This window comes from Sander lucioperca, chromosome 21, assembly GCF_008315115.2.
Source record: "Sander lucioperca isolate FBNREF2018 chromosome 21, SLUC_FBN_1.2, whole genome shotgun sequence".
Lineage (NCBI taxonomy): Eukaryota > Metazoa > Chordata > Actinopteri > Perciformes > Percidae > Sander > Sander lucioperca.
In genome coordinates this window covers 2,708,543-2,727,617 of record NC_050193.1, presented here as the reverse complement: position 1 = coordinate 2,727,617, position 19,075 = coordinate 2,708,543, and the positions used below count along the sequence as shown (strand labels likewise).

The 19,075-nt window shown below is 38.4% G+C and overlaps 2 protein-coding genes across 2 annotated transcripts in view; both read left to right on the top strand.

Annotated features, from left to right (window-relative positions):
* LOC116062299 (cephalotoxin-like protein) overlaps nt 1-19,075 on the top strand; it is a 1,100,540-nt gene that overhangs the window by 276 nt on the left and 1,081,189 nt on the right. The gene's annotated exons all lie outside the window — the stretch shown is intronic.
* LOC116049982 (keratin, type I cytoskeletal 13-like) overlaps nt 1-19,075 on the top strand; it is a 511,520-nt gene that overhangs the window by 452,522 nt on the left and 39,923 nt on the right. The window lies entirely within an intron of this gene.

Here is a 19,075-nt window from a genome sequence, read left to right as displayed (position 1 = left end):
ATAAATACAGATCAGTCACTGTAGCTGTGTTTAGGGATCAAATGTATTGAAATTTGGAATGAGAAAAAGTTTGCTTCTCAACATACAGCACTGATCACACAAACAATTGAGGCCGGTTTTCGGGTTTATCTATTAGTGAGTGTTGTGCGAAGGTAAGGGACAAAAACTTCAGTTTTCGTACGTGAAAGAGATTTAAAACAAACAAGATTCTTTACTGTTTTTTTCTTTCCCTTCCCTGTTAAATGTGGACATCTACAAAGTGGTGGTAACCTTGTTTGAGATGTCATCCAATTAACATGTTTATAGAAATGTGAGATGTGGGTTTGTGTATGCATTATTGTTTTAAACTTGTACATCTAGAGTTTTTTTTGGACATTAACAGTAAGGTGATAATTTTACTTCCAGTTAATTAGTGAGGTTGTAGTGGGTGTTGGCGGTGTACAGTTTTAATGTACAAATGTTTTAGTATTATTATCTACCTACATGAGAATATTAGGAACACAATGTAAACAAAAACGATGAAGATGAAAATATCTAAGTATAGTTAAAGAGAATCTATAGCAGAGCTGTTGGATTGCATTAGATTGCCCTACCTAATAAAGTGCTTAGTCAGTGTTTATTAAATGTAAATGATAAAAATGATCTCTAGTTTGTTACAATCACCCAGCATTACTTCATCTTATTATTATAACTATGGATATTTTGTGGATGTTTTAACACTAAGCTGCATCAAAAACAACTGCAAGGAAGTTCAATCATCAGACCATCTTTCATATACCCGTTAAAGAAATACTACTTTAACAGAGAGTGGATGTTTGTTAAAGTGTTAAACAGCTTTACGGTAGTTTCTTAGCAGAAGTTCCTACACACAGAGGATATTAAAATGTGTAAACCCTGTTCAATTCACTTAACAGCTTTACAGTAGTTTCTCAACAGAAGCTCCTAAAAACATATCTCTGTGCAGGAAAGATGCGTTTTGACCTCCACCCAGCTTCTTATTATGTGTTAATCCTCTCTCTGTCACTTAAACAGCTTTACAATAGTTTCTTAGCAGAAGTTCCTATACACATCTCTCTATGCAGGAAAGATGCATCCGGGCCTCCATAGGGCTTTTTATGATGTGTTAACCCTTTTTATGTCACTTAAACAGCTTTACAGTAGTTTCTTAGCAGAAGTTCCTCTACACATATCTGTATGCAGTAGATGCATCGGGCCTCCACAGGGCTTTTTATGATGTGTGAAATCTGTTCATGTCACTTAAACAGATTTACAGTAGTTTCTTAGCAGAAGTTCCTACAAACATATTGAAATAAATTGATTTTTTTTTCTCGGCACCACAGAGGATATTAAAATGTGTAAACCCTGTCTCTGTCACTTAAACAGCTTTGCGGTAGTTTCTTAGCAGACGTTCCTATACACATCTCTCTATGCAGGAAAGATGCATTTGGGCCTTTATAGGGCTTTTTTATGATGTGATAATCCTTTTTATGTCACTTAAACAGCTTTACAGTAGTTTCTTAGCAGAAGTTCCTATACACATATCTTTATGCAGGAAATATGCATTTGGCCTCCCCAAAGCTTCTTACAGAGTGTTATCCATGTTTCTGTCACTTAACATCTAAAATAAAGTTTCCAGTGGAAAGGCTGTTAGATGGAGAGACTATTATTTAGTTGTAAACAAATTTGAAAATTGTAAAAAGTATGTTATTTATTAAAAAGTGTGAATTATTTATTAATTTGCTATCAATCAATTGATTTGCAGCTGTAATTCCATGTTACAAATGTGTACATGCATTTAAATGTTACTTTATTGTATACAATGTTACTGTAGTGTACAGAATTGCACCAAAATGTTACTGAATCACTGCTGTGTTGGTGAATAAAGGAAATAAGAAAACTATGTTGGGTGTACCAAATTCATTTGTGTGGAACCTGTTGACAAACTTGAATTATGTCAAAGTAAATAGTAAATGTATTATTTAATGACTACAAATGAGATATATGCTTAATTGACAAATGTAAAATATGTAGCCTGTACATATATTATTTAGGTTAATATAACATAACTTACTTAATTTGGTTAAGCTTAAATATCTCTTGTTGATCAGAAGTAAAACATTGTAATTAGCTGAATTTACAATCAGTGTTACTGTAACATAAGTCAGTTAAATGAAATGACCTTAATATTTTTGCTTTTAACTAACTGAATAAAAATACGTGGAACCTGTTGACATAATAAATTTAATTAGTCAATGATTACATTTTTTCAGTGTAGTGTATGTAAGAGTATAGTAGTATATGTGAGAGTATAGTAGTATATGTGAGAGAGTATAGTAGTGTATGTGAGAGTATAGTAGTATATGTGAGAGAGTATAGTAGTATATGTGAGAGAGTATAGTAGTATATGTGAGAGTATAGTAGTGTATGTGAGAGTATAGTAGTATATGTGAGAGAGTATAGTAGTATATGTGAGAGTATAGTAGTATATGTGAGAGTATAGTAGTGTATGTGAGAGTATAGTAGTATATGTGAGAGAGTATAGTAGTGTATGTGAGAGTATAGTAATGTATGTGAGAGTATAGTAGTGTATGTGAAAGAGTATAGTAGTGTATGTGAGAGAGTATAGTAGTGTATGTGAGAGAGTATAGCAGTATATGTGAGAGAGTGTTAGGTGAAGTGAGGAATAGTGGACCCAAATGCAGGGAGAGGCAGACAGGCAGGAGATGGCTTGAGTTCAGGGATTTAATGGATAACAAAAAACGGCAGCTCAGAGGCTGGAAAAAACCACACGAAGAAACTCAGAGAAAAATACAAAAGCAACAGGAAAAACACAGGCTGACGGTGACACGGGCAGGAAACAACAGGAGCAGACTTACAGGGACAGGACACAACGGAATACAAAACGATCTGACACCAGACAAAGGAAACACAGGGGCTAAATAAACTAGGTAACGAGAAGACGCAAGACAGGTGACACCAGGGCTGGGGAACAGGTGGAGCACATCAGACAATCACACAGGCGGGAAAACACAAAGTAAAGCTAGACAAGACAAGACAGAGAACAGAGTATCAAAATAAAACAGGAAACAGGAACAACAGACAGGAAACATGAAATAAACTAAACACAGAGACTTGACACAACAAGATACAACGACACAACAGGGAACAGAAATATACAGAATAATAATAATAATACAAAAAACAGAAAATGTACAAAACCATAGAGTATAGTAGTATATGTGAGAGAGTATAGTAGTGTATGTGAGAGTATAGTAGTATATGTGAGAGAGTATAGTAATGTATGTGAGAGAGTATAGTAGTATATGTGAGTATAGTAGTGTATGTGAGAGAGTATAGCATTGTATGTGAGAGTATAGTAGTATATGTGAGAGAGTATAGTAGTGTATGTGAAAGAGTATAGTAGTGCATGTAAGAGAGTATAGTAGTGTATGTGAGAGTATAGTAGTATATGTGAGAGAGTATAGTAGTGTATGTGAGAGAGTATAGTAGTGTATGTGAGAGTATAGTAGTGTATGTGAGAGAGAGTATAGTAGTGTATGTGAGAGAGTATAGTAGTGTATGTGAGAGAGTATAGTAGTGTATGTGAGAGTATAGTAGTGTATGTGAGAGTATAGCAGTATATGTGAGCGAGTATAGTAGTATATGTGAGAGAGTATAGTAGTGTATGTGAGAGTATAGTAGTATATGTGAGAGAGTATAGTAGTGTATGTGAGAGAGTATAGTAATGTATGTGAGAGAGTATAGTAGTGTATGTGAGAGTATAGTAGTGTATGTGAGAGAGAGTATAGTAGTGTATGTGAGAGAGTATAGTAGTGTATGTGAGAGAGTATAGTAGTGTATGTGAGAGAGAGTATAGTAGTGTATGTGAGAGTATAGTAGTATGTGTGAGAGAGTATAGTAATGTATGTGAGAGAGTATAGTAGTGTATGTGAGAGTATAGTAGTGTATGTGAGAGTATAGTAGTGTATGTGAGAGAGTATAGTAGTGTATGTGAGAGTATAGTAATGTATGTGAGAGAGTATAGTAGTGTATGTGAGAGAGTATAGTAGTGTATGTGAGAGTATAGTAGTGTATGTGAGAGAGTATAGTAGTGTATGTGAGAGTATAGTAGTGTATGTGAGAGAGTATAGTAGTGTATGTGAGAGTATAGTAGTGTATGTGAGAGAGTATAGTAGTGTATGTGAGAGTATAGTAATGTATGTGAGAGAGTATAGTAGTGTATGTGAGAGAGTATAGTAGTGTATGTGAGAGTATAGTAGTGTATGTGAGAGAGTATAGTAGTGTATGTGAGAGTATAGTAGTGTATGTGAGAGAGCATATAGTTGGGTATGTGAAAGAGAAAGTATAGTTGTGTGTGAGTGATTGTATAGTTGTGTGTGAGAGAGTAGTGTATGTGAGAGGGTAGTGTGTGTGAGAGAGCATATAGTTGGGTATGTGAGAGAGAAAGTATAGTTGTGTGTGAGAGAGTATAGAAGTGTGTGTGAGAGAGTAGTGTATGTGAGAGGGTAGTGTGTGTGAGAGAGCATATAGTTGGGTATGTGAGAGAGAAAGTATAGTTGTGTGTGAGAGAGTATAGAAGTGTGTGTGAGAGAGTATAGTTGAAAAGGAAGTTGGTTTGATCAATCAGGAAGACAGTTTAAATTCTCACTTCCTCATTGGCTAAAGGGACCATTTTAAATTATCATTATCTGGTGGGCTTGCTGCTTTGAAAGTACAACTAGCACCAATTCAGAGGAACAAGGAACATTTAAATCAAGCAGCAGAATCTTTAAGGACAAAAACAACCTTGTTGTCTTATTTAGTTTCTTTTTCAAGGTCAGTTTTTGTTTGTGGAAGTAAATGGTAATGAGGAACATTGCTATCTTTTTCACTGATACACTGTTCAGAGAATTGTGAGGGAAACTGACAATTTGGGACATGACAGTGTCATTTTGGAAAGATTAATTTCTGAGCTCTATGGTTATACTCGGACAATCTCTTTCTTGCTCTTGATTAACCAGCAGTTTGAAGAGGATGACAATCAGGAAAGCTTTGGTGTAGAGCTGAAGATCTTTGTCCGAACCCAACGGGACCCGAATTTCTATCATTTTACACGGGCTCGCGCTCTGGGTTGCGCGCGGCAGTGCAGAACATTTTAGTTGGGAGTGACAACGCTGAAATGAAATGAAGACCCCCCAATACATTTTGAGACTTCAAACAATGTTGTTCCAGAAAAAAAAACTTTATTTTCAAAGAAACTGTTACGAACAGAACTCTAGAAACTGTAGACCCACTAGCTGATGACGGTAACCATGGCATTCAATTATTTCTGGGCCTGGTGAACTCTATCAGTGAGCAAGTTCATTAGTGTCAAGGCAATGAATAAAGGTTAATAAAAGGCCAGTGACAATTTCTGCTTCACAATGTTGAACAATAAAATAAAATAACAAAATGGTTTCCTTTTTAGTCAAATGATTATTCCATTTTCAATTGTTTAAACAAGACATTAATAATGTATTAGGAAATGGTGAGTTATTGACAACGATGCCTCATCAATTTAGTCAAGTTCAACAGGCAACAGATTTTTATAATGTATGTTCAGGAGTTCTCGGAAGTCATTCCTGACCAAATCCCTGAGTGTTTTTTAATGCAAAATCCATAGTTTCAATGAAATCCTCTAATTTTTTCAGGACTGGCAACCGCAGGCAGTTAATGCATGTGTTTGCAGGGGGTAAATGACGGCCTTGTCTGAGGGAAAATCCACTGAAGGTCGTGGGGAGAAGCCCAGGGGTGGAATTGAATTTGCTCCCGTCGCAAAGGCCAGGATACCCCCAAGTTGTAAGGGTCCCTCTTGCTCTAAAAAAGAAATACACCAAAAAACAAATTAAACCTAGCATGTAGAAAACTTTTTAAAAGGAGGGAAAGACAAAGACATACAGAATGGCATATGAAAAGATTTTTATTCCATAACTAGCAATACTTACCCTCAACATCCAGCAGGTAGTCCCTCCAAAATGCAACCACACATTCCTCTCAGTCGAATTTCAAAGAGCTGTTCTAGTACATCGGCTGTGAGTGGGGATGGCTCGTGACAAAACAGCGGTCTGAAAGCATCTGGGTGCATTCTTATTGCATCAAGAACACCAAAGGGCTTCATCCCCTCCTGGAATCTGTAAAAATGTATCATGAGAAGATACAAATATCTGTTTTCAAATTGGATAAATTATCACACAGCACATGAAAGGGATGACTTACAAGACAGTTCAGTGTTTTTGATTATGCAAAAAGGTCTTGTCATTGACAACTATCTAAAACGTGATGTTCTTTAAGTTATTTTATATGATACATGCAAGCCTTTATTCGGAGTGTTTGTGAGGTTGTACACTGGCTTTTAAAAATATATGTTGAAATCTTTAATTATTCTTAACCCTTGTAAGGTGTTCGGGTCTGTGGGACCCGTTTTCAATGTTTGCTAAAAGAAAAATTATGCTATTTATTATTTCTTCTCACTCAAACTCACTGGCCTTGGCTCATTTTCTGTGAAGAACAGAAAAAATAACTTATTTTGCCTGACTGCACACGGTACAAACCCCTCCCCCCCCCCTACACATAACTATTACATATGAGATTTTCGGGTCTACTGGACCCAAGTGTAATTATTACAGTGTAATAATTGTAGGTGCTATGAAACTTAACTGTCCTCCTCCTAATTGGGCCTGCTGTGTGTGTGTGTGTTTGTGTGTATGTGTGTGTGTGTGTGTGTGTGTGTGTGTGTGTGTGTGTGTGTCTGTCTATGTGTCTGTGCGTCTCTTTGTGTGTCTGTTTGTCTGTATGTGTGTGTGTGTCTGAGTGTAGGTGCTATGAAACTGTTGTCTTTCTGCACCTGCTATTCTCACACAAAGTTACAAAATTGTTACATTTCAAGTACTTTTACCTTTTTCTGATTTTTTTTTTAACCTTTTTTATAATTGAATTTCCTTGTTTACTCACAAAAAAACGAATATGATCATATGATCTCACAGGAGTAAATGGCAAATATGAACCATAAAGGATGTATATATCATTGGTAATTGAGCTTAAGTAAAGTAGTAAACCTCTGCTAGTATTTTTACATAAATTGTTATGGCTGTATAATGTGGTGGATCCACCAGACCCGGGAACATTGGCTGTGTAACAAAAATATGAACACCTTAGAAGGGTTAATTATGTTTGCTAAAAAACGTTACACAGTTACACAAACCTTTGAAGTGCTCCACTGACTCGATGAACCACCTAAAACATGATGATATCCTCCACCAAGAGATCTTTGTCTTCTATGCGTTTCAAAGTCCTTAGACACCCAGCATTGGCCAGATAATCTGTAATAAATCATTGTATAGTATGAACAACACAAGATTAGATAGATTAAACAAACTGGTCTTTCCTGGAGGCCAGGCCTGGATGTGATGATGAAATTAGGTGATGCATGAATTTATATGAATGACATCTTTTATTTTATTTTTTACTTCAGTCACAGTAGTATATTGAGCACTAACTAAGCCTGGTGTAAACATTCATATGAAAGTCAGAAACTAATCACACAAACTAAAGTGCAGATTGCAGAAATATAAAAACATAATATGTGGCTTTACCACACTTAGTAGTATTTAGATTATTATTCACTGTAATAAATATATGTAAACATGTGGATTACACTTTTTAATATTTATAATACTAATAATACTACTAATAATAATAATAATACATTTTATTTATATAGCGCTTATCACGGTATTCAAAGACACACACAGATAGGCTAAACATCGTCACCCAATCAGATGATTGCAATTCAGCTAGCTAGCCAGCCGATGCTAGAGCTTTCTCATTTAACGCTATCTTTGCTGTAAACAGCCTACTCTGATGTCTCCTTACCCAAAGATAGACGAAATCCAAGAAAGGCAGAACTACACTGTAATAAGCTGCGCATTGAATAGCAAATTACAATGTGTTTGAAATGGAATAACAGGAGTGCAGCAATGGGTAGCTACTATAATTACCAATAGGCTTCCATAACTGCTGCTGCTAGCTGCTAGCTTTTTCTCCTAGTCAAAGTCAAATGTATTTGTACAGTAAAATATCACCTACTGTGGTTAATGAAAGGGCTTGACAGATACTGTGTCTTCTCTCTCATGTAACAGCAGATTTAATTCTGAAACCTGATTTCTGAAATTATTTCACACAGCTTGCTCAAACTTGCTTGATCATATTAACTAGCAATACTGGAGATATTGCAGTGTTTTCAATGGAAAATGGCTAGCCCGTGTTGTATGTGGGTAGCAACTAGCTATTTTTTAATCAACTTACCTCTTCCTGGATTTCGACGATGATCCACCGAAATGCTGTGTGAATGGATCCTGTACTATGTTAAAGGGCTTTGAGTAGTCATTAAGACTCGAAAAGTGCTATATAAGAACAGTCCATTTATATTTACCCACAGCTTCAGTTAGCCTCTCTCTACTCTCTCACATACACTACTATACTCTCTCACATATACTACTATACTCTCTCATATACACGACTATACCCTCTCATACATACATGTAAAAGGATTATAATACTGTGTGTGTATGAGTATAGTGGTGTATATGCAAGATTATGATAGTGTGTGTAAGACAGAAGTATGAATTACTTCCTATATGGCCTCTCATACATTTGCACTAGGGGTGTCACGATTCTCCAAATCCTCAATTCGATTAAATTTTCGATTCTAAAGTCACGGTTCGATTCTCGATTTTTACCTTTATTGTTTTTAAAGCACAGGTTGCTATGCCATTTTTAGACTAGACTTTTATGCAATATAATATCTGACCGTTGTTCGCAATGTACCACACTACATTGTCAAATTTAAACATTTATTAACAACATAATGTAACAATAAGTTATATCTTCAGTCAATTGGAAACTTGACAATTTGTCAATGAAATGTTTGCCGACAATGCTGAGGGCAGACGCTTCGCAGCACAGCGGTGTTTGGTGTTTTAAGCCCCCAACATCATCTTCCAGGCAGCGCTGCTTGGAAGGCACTAGGATTAGGCAATGGTTATGGTTAGGTGCCTTGAAGACAACGGTCGCAGCGCTGCCTTGGAGGCTTGGTTGGGTGCTTAAAACAACATTGAGCCAGCACAGCGGTCTTAGCACCTGAGCAGACAGGTAGAAGAGAGGGCGACTCGGCAATCTGCTAACTTGTTGCTCTCTCTAATATAACCAATATAAGCTGCTCTGTTTAGGCTATAAAACGTGCATTCAGGCTGAAATTCAACCGTGCGGTTTTGTCGGGATTAAGCTATAAACAGAAGGAAACTCCGCTAGCTGCTAGGCTAATGTGCAATGGTAAACACACAGAATATGGTACACGCACATAGCAGAGCTTAAAAACTGTGGCTTTTTTGTCTACAACGCAAACATTGTCAATATAACTCACTGGAAATCCAAAAACGTCCACACTGGTGACTTCAGTGAAAGAGGAGGGGGTTCAAGTTCTGTCGATGGGTCTCTTGCATCTGCAGTTGCCATGCTATGTTTTGACTGTCTGTAGCTAAATTAGAGGAGGTTGACTTGCAGCACTTCAACACGTGTGTTTTTTTCCGCTTGACAAGCCGGCTGGACGTGACACGGAGGCGTGGCGGCATGGACGATTCAAGTTTTTTATTCGAAATTCGAGATTGTGACTTAATTTCGGTCGATTTCCATTTAAAATTGAAATCGTGACACCCTTAGTTCACACTGACGAAGGCCTATGATACAATGATATATACTCAAAATGGTCAAAACGCTGGACACTACTCGCACTCAATGGCCACCATCTTTGCTACGGAGCGGAAGCTACGGGACCACTAACGTGTTTTTGTAACTTCTAACTTGTAAAAAATTACGGGCGAGGAAGCTGCAGCGGTTGCGATTGAATATTGATATTCTTCCACCCATTTTTTTGCACATTAACTCCTTCCACATTTTTCAACATAGAAACTACACTCAAACATCAAAACGTTCAGCTCGATTCAGAGTCGAGCGCTACTATTTATTATATTCATAACATTCATAATTTCCGAAATATTCAACGTTTACCAGGCATTTTAACCCCATTAAAGCGGATGGACTGAATGTTCAAAGTTGACACATTTTCATACATTCTCAACTGCTAGCTACTCATTCATACATTGAAAAAATGCCTTTCTGCCATTTTTACATTGGTGTGTATGGGATGGAATGGTTAGACTCAGAGGGCAGGGCCCAAATGAGTGGCAGCATTCACAAAGAATTGCCTAGAGAATGCAATTTTTTGCATTCTCTAGGCAATTCTTTGTTTCTAACACAATGACAAATGACTTATTTTGAGGTTGGGGATCTTGTAACCACGGAGTTATGGTCATTTGAATGGATCATGTTGCTGTTGTAAAAATAATACTTTTATTAAACTTTATTTATTTAACTTAATTAAATATAAATAAAATAAAATATATATGTTTGCATACCACTTGGGTTTGTGCATATATAATGTACAGTCATTCTATTCTATTCAAACCATTAATAGCATCATCATAACCCGAACCCCCTCCAGCCACCACATCACTCCTGTCCTCCAACAGCTCCACTGGCTCCCGGTCCAGTTCCGTATCCAATTCAAAGTCCTCCTGTTTGCATTCAAGGCCATCCACAACCTTGCCCCCCCATATTTGTCTGATCTCCTTCCAGGTTCCCACTATGGGAGCTCCCTCAGATCCTCTTCCTCCATACACCTGTCTGTCCCCTCCGCCTGTCTCACCACCATGGGGAGCAGAGCATTCAGTTGCTCTGCTCCCCGTCTTTGGAATTCATTACCACCCCAACTCAGAAACATCGATTCATTCCCCCATTTCAAATTGCAACTCAAAACACATCTGTTTAAAACTGCCTATTCCACTTGATGTCAATTGCTCTGCCTCTTTCTGTTGTTTCTATTGTTTGTTAGTTTTTTTTTTTTTTTTTTTTTTCTGCTTTTAAATGTCTTATGTATCCCTGTACGGTGTCCTTGACTGCCGAGAAAGGCGCCTTTACAGTTTTTCTTGATTGCTTTGACACAGCAGTCAACTCAAACTCCACATTTTCAAAACAGTTAACACACAGGCCCAAACAGTGGCACTCATGGTCAAAATGACACATTTTGTTTGCAAAAGGCTCTAACCGTGCCAAAACATTTAAAATATGCAACAAAAGACAATTTTGTCTTCAAACGACACAACTTGCAAACAAGTGTATGAGCTCTTCCAATCAACCATTACACAGTGGACAACAAAATACTAAATACAGCACTCAGTGGGAATCAGTGCACCATTGCTTGTCACTGTAGCCTATTATTGTACGTAGCTTTCATGCCAGGGACATTTGTTGTCAAATTTGCCTTCTTGCAAAGAATTGGATCCAGAATCAGAAATGCTTTGATGCAAATTTTATTGATTCCATTGATTCTTATTTTGAAACTGTGGCTGGAAACTGAAATACTGTAAATATTACACAAAATACATGTAAACCAAAATAAAATCTATTAGAGTATGAGAAATTAAGAAAATAAAAATAATTACAGTAAAGTATAAACATATATTACTGTAGAGTATAAGAAATGGCCACTATTGATACTCAGTCTCTTCTGTCTTAGACCTCTTCCATCCATGTTGGCAAAGAACAACTCAGACGCTGCACCTTTAAGGCCTACAGACTGACTGTTAAAGAACAACACAGACGCTGCACCTTTAAGGCCTGTAGACTGACTGTTAAAGAACAACACAGACGCTGCACCTTTAAGGCCTACAGACTGACTGTTAAAGAACAACACAGACGCTGCACCTTTAAGGCCTACAGACTGACTGTTAAAGAACAACACAGACGCTGCACCTTTAAGGCCTGTAGACTGACTGTTAAAGAACAACACAGACGCTGCACCTTTAAGGCCTACAGACTGACTGCTAGTTGAAGATTAGTGTGAAGGAGAGTCAAACAGGTGCTTCAGTGATTTCATACTGATGGAGGTAGTTTCTAATAGTTAGGAACAGATGCTTTCTGTTTGGTTACCATAGCTAAAACAATGGAGTTTGGACTGCTTGAATGACATCTATGTTAACTGTTCTGCAAAAGGGTGGTGAAAATGTGTCAATCCAATGAGAAAGGATTAACACATTTGCAAGAGGTGTCTTCTGCTCTGCTGAGACAGTGATGATGAAAACCGAGTGGATCCCAGTTTCTTTAAGCAGGTCAAAGCAATCAAGAAAAACTGTAAATAAATGTATTATTAGGGCCCGAGCGCCGACAGCGGCGAAGGCCCTATTGGAACTGAAGGAATTATTTTCCCGGCAAATGAATTGCCTTTTTGAGGGGCTTAACATATTCAAAAACTCACCAAAATTGGTGGTCGCATCAAGTCTGGTGAAAATTTACGTATTTTAAGTGTTTCGGGAATAGGTGCACAAAAATGGCTCGCTAGTGCCCCCTACAAAGTTAATAAAATTGAGCCCCTGCAGTATGTTTAACGTAGACTAACGAAACTTGGTACACATATGTATCATGTCAAGACATACAAAAAACGTCATTGGAGCCATACAGTGTACATTGTCATATCTGCTTGAAATTTCCCACAATCAACAACAGTCCAGGCCTGAGGACACCTACAGGCCAAAATTGACTTTTGGTCATAGTGCCTCCGCTGGCAACAGTACATCAGCCTTATATGACAAACATCATCCGATTTACATGAAACTTAGAATGTGTGGTCTACATGTGATAAGGCCACGCCCCCTTTCATAACATTTGAACCGTTTAAGGTAGAGTCTTGTGTGAGGTGTCATTGAACTCAGCAGAGAGTTCCTTCTTCAGTGGTGATGGTTTGGCCCGCCCCCTATGCAATAACAATCAGCGGTCGATCAATCGGGGAATCCCTAATTCAAACCATTAATATTTTAGAAATTGCTTTATAATAAGTTGTAGTTATAGTGGTTTTATGTTATGAAAGCTAAACTATTAATAAACTCCCTGGTCTGAGTAAAAATCTTTCTGTTAAATGCATCAATGCCTGCCTGATTTTGTTTTTGTGTGACTGTTAGATCATTGGTGCAAGACATGTTTCAGCAGCTACCAAGTAAAACTGGAATCCATTCAAATATTTGTCGTGCAGAAATGGTGTGATTATTGGAGCATTTATAGCCTACAGCTTATATTTCCCAGTAGAGTAGGTGTGTCTCAATATCTGTGGAAAGATACTGCTAACCCATTTAAACAGTAGTCACTGCATTAAGGTGGCTATGTTTTTAGTGTTTACTCTGTACCATTTGTATTTTATTGTATGTATTTATGTTATCAACATGTAACTTTGCTGCCTTCTTGGCCAGGACACCATAATTTATAAAGGTCAAATATAAAATAAAATAGCTGTAATTGTAGGTTTACATGAGGAAGACTACTAAAGTATTATTATTAAACATCCTGGGCTGAGTAAATGTCTTTCTGTTAAATACACTGACTACATTTACATACACATAATATTCCAGTTTTTGCACTTATTCTAAAAAAGACAATATTCAGATTAGGCTGTTTACATGGCAAATGGAAGTGAATATTCTATAAATATTACTGTTTACATGCAGCCTTGCAAAATAGTATAAAATCATTTTTTCACAGTTTTTCACCAATGGCGGACTTGTTGGACCATGTAAACACAGCATCCCTCTTTCATTCCTTCAACCATCTTCTTGAAAAGATCGGCGTTGCGATGTTTGTGCATATCCTAAAACCTGTTGATATCCAATACTTTGATAATGTCAAAGTCCACTCCTTTTCTTTTGGGCATGCATCTCTACCGGGTCCGCAGCCCTGCACACTGTTTGCTAGTTGGTTTGAGTATAACAACCATAGCAACACACAGAGCTGACTGTAACGGACCTGCTACATTGCATGATTAACAAATGCAGAGCAGATGTTCCAACCATTGGCTGTTAATATTAAGAGGGGAGACTCCTTAAACCTGCTTTCTATCTGAATTCCAGCAGGGGGAGACATGCGGTTGCAAAAGGAGGTGGGTTTCTGTAGAAGTCTATGAGAAAGTGACTAGAGCCTGGATCGGGCTGAGTTTTTCCGTCCGAACCCGGCCCGAGCCCGTCAGGCATTATGATATTTATGTCCGAGCCCGACCCGAGCCCGACACAGTTAAAATCTCGTTGTTTTTTTTTCTCATACTAATGACACATGTACGTTTGTTTGTGTGAAAGCTTTTATTAAGCAACTGGAAGGCATTCGGAAATGTCAACAGATGAGCGCATCAGCGCACACGGGGGAACAAGCTCACGTTAATAAGCTGTTTAATTTAAAATGTTCAATGTGTTAACCTTTCCTGCTTGCTTCGATTCTGACCGTGATCAGAAAACCAGGGGAGACTCGTTACCTCCAGGGGCGACGTTATTTAACGTCGGGGTTAAAATCCCGTTTCTGGTGAGACGATGAATGAACTTGGCTCTCAGTCTGGAGTTTATCTCGGACACCGCACACATTGTGTACAAAACTTAAACTTATTCCACCAACTCTGCTCCGGTCGCATCTGCACGTCTGCTTCCTCTTTTCTCTATCTCTCTTCTGCCCACTTTACACACATAGAGAGCTCTCTTAAAGGAGCCGCAGCACCATTTTACAACAAATGCCTTATCACGCTGATGTGACCGAGCCCGACCCTAACCCGACCATCATTTCTAAATATCTGTCCGAACCCGGCCCGGCCCGTCGGGTACCGTTGGGACCCGTCGGGCTCGGGTCGGGTATCCAGGCCTTAAAAGTGACCCACTTCTCACTTGATTTATTACCTCAGTAAACATTTTCATAATGAGTTTATGGTCTCCATCGCTAGTTTTAAGTCTTCTGCAACACAGAATGATGTTCATTTTTTGAATTATGGTCTTGTTGTATATTGTTTTTATACTCAGAACACAAATAAACGGTAACAAATATATTTTATTTTTCCCACAAAAACAATGTACAGTGTACATCCCAACCAACACAAAGTTGCACATACAGAGGTCTACATACAAAACAACAGAAGAATTTACTGTATACAGTTGCAGTAAAAATATCTTTTTAAAATATGCTGCATCCTCTCTTCTGTTTCGGTCTGGCCACAGCACCTCATCTACATCACAATGTTTTCCCTGGCCAACCAGCGGGGGGGAAATATTGCCTAGCATGGCGGATCCAGCCATGAAAAGCATCAACTGTTATAGCTCCATGTGTCTTCCATAGCTTGGAGAAGGGGTATACGCGTTTGTGGATTTCAGTCATACACTTTCCATCTCCAGGCACAAAAAAATTCTCCAAAACAGAAGAGCTCACCTGTTGCCCTTTTATGCTAAAGCTCTGATTGCTAATTGTAAAACTGTGTGACAGGTGTTTGCCCATGTGATGAGTCGGTGTGCATATTTGAATGGCAGTGTGTTCCTTGTAAAAATAAGAGATTTTCTTCATGAAAATTGTGCCAAATGCAGAGAATTGTATGTAGTGTTTTGAAAAAAGTGTGTTTTAGAACTGTAATTTGAGTGTAAAGCAGGAATTGTGCTTGTAGTTTAGCAGAATTGGTTCAGGGGGTTGGTGCATGAGTTACATGTTGTGGTCATTGTGTCAAACAATTGAGAAAAACTGTAAAAACCAGCTGTGTATGTGTGTGTGTGTGTAAGTGTGTGTGTGTGTGTGTGAGTCAAGGTTATAATCGTTAACGAAAACGAACGAAATAACGAAAACTAGGTGGGGAAAAATATTATCATAAACGAAAATAAAAATAAAAACGAGGCATTAAAAAAAAACGATAACTAACTAAAACTGTAACGTCTGTTTGCAAAACTAACTAAAATAAAATAAAATTATCGAGTAAATGTCCTAAGTTTTCATCTTTGTCGATGTCTTTCACAGAGCAAACAGCGTTATATCTTTCAGAGTTGACATTTCAGACCATAGACCTGTTTTATACAGTCTACGTCTATACCATAGACATGTATAGTTTCCGACTGGGAACCCAGAAATCCCGACATTCCATGTCAAATTAAACACAACATAGCCATGTCCCTTGCCTCTCGCCTGGCATCATGGCGGTACCAAAAGTCAGAAGAAAGCGACAGAGTCCTGTTTGATTATGACTGTGTGAGATAAAAGCAAGTGGCTTGCAGTGGAAGTGATAAAATATATAGACAAGTTACTAAAGGGAAAAATCCCACAAATTTGAAAGTACATTTGAGAAGCGTGCAAAGGAGGCTTACCTAGCTTACCTTAACAAGGTAAAGGAGAACGCAAAGCCCCCTTTCCTCGAAACAGAAGCTAACCCCGGAACAGGGCATGGGTACAGGGCATGGATGTATGGGTACAGGGCATGGATGTATGGGTACAGGGCCAGGCAGCATGACAGAGACAACAGCAGGACAGAGAACACTACAGGAGGGCTTTCACCAGCAACCTGATAGCTGCTGGTTAGTACATACGCAGGAACACCAAAAGCGGGAGGAAGCGTGGGTTAACATGTGGATTGATACTGGGATGTCTACACAACTGTGTGAGTTGATTGACTTCAAAAAGTTTGCCACTTTACTCAAACCAAAGTTGAAAACACCTGTTCATGTATGTCTTCTTTAGTCTGTTGGCTATTTTTTCCTGGCACACGTTACTTACACATGTTGTACTTAGGGACTGTTATTTAATTAAGGAGCCACCGGAGGAGTTTTGTGGCCTCTAACCTAAAAAGACGTGACCCTCCCCTCGTCAGTAATAATTTTCCTATGACCCTCCAAAATGATTTGAAAAAAAGGAATGACCCTCCCCTCGCGTGCAAGTTTGCACTTAGCAAAGAAGTACAGACACCATTTGATTTTTACAACCATGACATACATGACTTAACCTCTGCATTCTCATCTTACACATCCCACTCCTCTGTTATGGTGTGGGGGCCATTTCAGTAGATTTACTCACTAACATTGTTGTGGAAACACAATAAGCATGGAAACTAAATGCACACTTCATGCATTACTGCATTACTTCAAATACTAAGTTACTCCTCTAGTAAACTAGTATTCATATGAAATAAAACAATAAAACATTGAGACCATTCAGCAAAGGACGCTGGGATATAACCAATTCAACACTGGTTGCTATGGACTTGTCACTATGCTTCGTCATTGTATATTTTAGCACATAGGTAAAACTGCCGAAGCTGAACATTATATTTCCAAACATATATGTTTATTTTTAAAGCAGATTTTAAGTTACATTGTAACAATTTAACAATTCGCCCTTATGAAATCCAATCGCGGCACGGCTGTCTTGGAACGCAATAGACAGACGCTTAAATTCAACTAAAATGTAACGGTGAACAATCAGTGTTGGACCTCCAGTCTGTTGAGATGCCTCTCCAAACTCACCATAAAACGTTAAGACACGCTGAGAAAAAAAGATCCCTATTTTGCCGTAATCCAATGACACGAAAAAAAAAGTAATCCACAGCGATCAGGAGATCCACAAAAAGGTAAATGATACGGTGTATCCAGCAAGGCCTATAGGAGCGTCACATATGAGGCCTCTCCACTTCGCCGTTTAAACAAAGTGGAATAAACGTATACAAGTCCAATGCATGGAAACTTGGTGGAATAGCATGCTAGCGTTAGCTAACTAGCAGTCAAACTAAAACACTGGCGGTGAGCTCCACGGCCTGCAGCCGCAGACGGACCGTCATCAGTGGGTAACAGGTGCCAAGTTTCGCATCCCTGCCGAGAATTGCATCCACTAGGGAAAATAATGATTTTATAAGGCAAAGTACTGTTTAAAAACTAGGCAATAGTAAATCTCTTTGTCATGTTCATCAATAATGATTAGGATTTTAGAAGGTTTAGAGACATCAATGTTTTATCATACTCTGTAGTAGCATTTCCTTGCTACCTAGATGCAATTTTCGGCAGCAATGAATTCTGCAGAAATTATTGTTTCTGCCCAAGCGGGTGCAATTCTTAGCAGGGATGCACAACATCAGCAAAGCAAGCTCTGGTCATGGCCGGGGGATGGGCCGCTGCTACCGGATGTGGGGCTCTCCGTGTCCCGCTGGAGCTCCGACTGCAGGTCGAGGTCGGCAGCGAAGCTTTCTGGCAAAAGCAGTGTTGCTACGCTGGTCGATCCCCACTGATGACGGTCCGTCTGCGGCTGCAGGCCGTGGAGCTCACCACCAGTGTTTTAGTTTGACTGTTAAAAATGTTTAGACAATTAAAAGGTATTTATTTAGAAGCGGGCTGGCTGTTAGTTAGCTAACGCTAGCATGCTATTCCACCAAGTTTCCATGCTACATAAATAAGCCGGACAGAGTTGTCCCTCATCTGGCGATAGAAACCCTGATTTTCCCATAGACTGTATATAAGAAGGCTTTTCCCGTTCTGTTAGCTCAGAGCTCCACAGCCTAAGTCCACAGGTACAAATTAGTTTTGCACCAAATGTATCGTCAAGAGTGTTGTGAAAGTCGAGGTGCGCAGATTGGCCACTTTGTGATGCGAGAGAGCACATATGTGAAGTTGCAGTGACAGATTCCAGAGGTTGTAATCACTGAGTTGTGGTTGTGATGGAAAATGAACCAGAGTAAAAAAAAAAGTATACGAGTAAATGTTGCATTATAAGTTTGCAGCTGTCATTGTGTTCATGTAAATATCAATCTACACATTTGTGAATATTTTTTCTGTAACTTCACATTCAGAATACAGGTGTGTGAACATTTTCTACAAGTGCAAATTTCAACTTACAAGTTTAGATTTTTTTTTACAAGCTCTCATGTTTTTTTTCTTTGTATGACTTCAAATTCAGATCACATGTGTGTGAATATTTTTTACAAGTGCAAATTTTATTTTTACAAGTGCAAATTAAATTTTTACAAGTGCAAATTTTAACATACAAGTTCAGATTTTTTGTTCTGCAAGTTCTCACATTGTATTCTACAAGCTCTCCCTTTTTGCACCATATTTACCTTCATAAATTTGGTGCAAAAGTTAGATTTTGATAATGCTATATGTAG